Below are 1215 nucleotides of genomic sequence, written 5' to 3'. Positions count from 1 at the left end.
ATGCACCACAGCTGGCTTCTCCACTACCCTCTCCATCTGTAACTTCTGCAAACCTATCACAAGTTTACATGTAACCACAGAAATCTCTCTTTCATGACTAATCAGATACTGAACACCATTCTCAGCATGTCGATCCAAATCAGTCCTATAAAAAGAAATGAATGTTAAGTAATCATACACCAATGGATGAGTGTGAAAGTAGACCTCACCCATGCCATAGGGCCATTTGTGATACTGTGCCTTTAAATAAAAAGTCTCTTCCATCTGGCTTTGATTCCCTGTTCTATAGCTGCATCCCAACTTTTTAATAACTGTTGTTTGGCATGAGAACCTGTTGTTGTTCAAGCACAGCCCTGTGACTTGCATTCTTTGATTCTGGACAAGTCTGAGATGGGCTGTCACTTTGACACATTTATGAAGTAGACTCATGGCATTTTCAGAAGATGGCATGGTCTTAAAGTGAGTTGTTGATGTTCACATTCGCAGAAGAACTCAATTTTGCAAGTTGCAAACAAAGAAAATGTGTATTTTTATTTATTTTAGTCTCACAGAACAAAATAATCATATATTGCTCGAATAACATTGCCTTGAATCACTTAACAAGCCTAACTTGACTCAAGCAGAGAATGCCTATAAGCATAAATGAAAAAGCTAGTATTTTACTAAAACAGTATCATTTATAGTTTATCAGTTGTGTATTGTTGTCCAGCAAAAATCAATCCAGAAAGAAAATCAAGTTATCTTCATAACTGCAGATGAGGAAGGCTATTTTTGTTACTACTGTCTACATTTACTGACTATAATTAGGACACATAGCCCAAAGAATGCAGCCACCTCCTTATCATGTTAATTTTTTAAAAGAATGTATCATGTTAGCTAGGGCATCTCAGAAATATAAATATTCGTTCTCCCTGTTTGGAGTCTTGCTGGTGACTCTGAACATTGTCAGTGACCCCTAATTTCTCAGCTTTGTGTCCCTCTTCTCTTAGAGGCATCACTGCTGGCGTCAGCACACACAGACCCTGGGTTGATCAGTGGCCCTGTGACATGGTTAAAAATCCAATTCCCAGGCCCTCCTCAGGATAGCGAGCCATGGACCCTGAGGGCCAAAGGAAGTGACCTCCTGACGTCCCGGGTTCATTGGTTTTTGCTAACTCACTAGTTGGCTACCTCTGTATAATTTTCTTTGGTCCTAATATTGTTCATTCTATGCTT

The sequence above is a fragment of the Chrysochloris asiatica genome, unplaced genomic scaffold, assembly GCF_000296735.1.
Source record: "Chrysochloris asiatica unplaced genomic scaffold, ChrAsi1.0 scaffold00033, whole genome shotgun sequence".
Classification (NCBI taxonomy): domain Eukaryota; kingdom Metazoa; phylum Chordata; class Mammalia; order Afrosoricida; family Chrysochloridae; genus Chrysochloris; species Chrysochloris asiatica.
Note: the sequence above shows the minus strand (reverse complement) of the source record.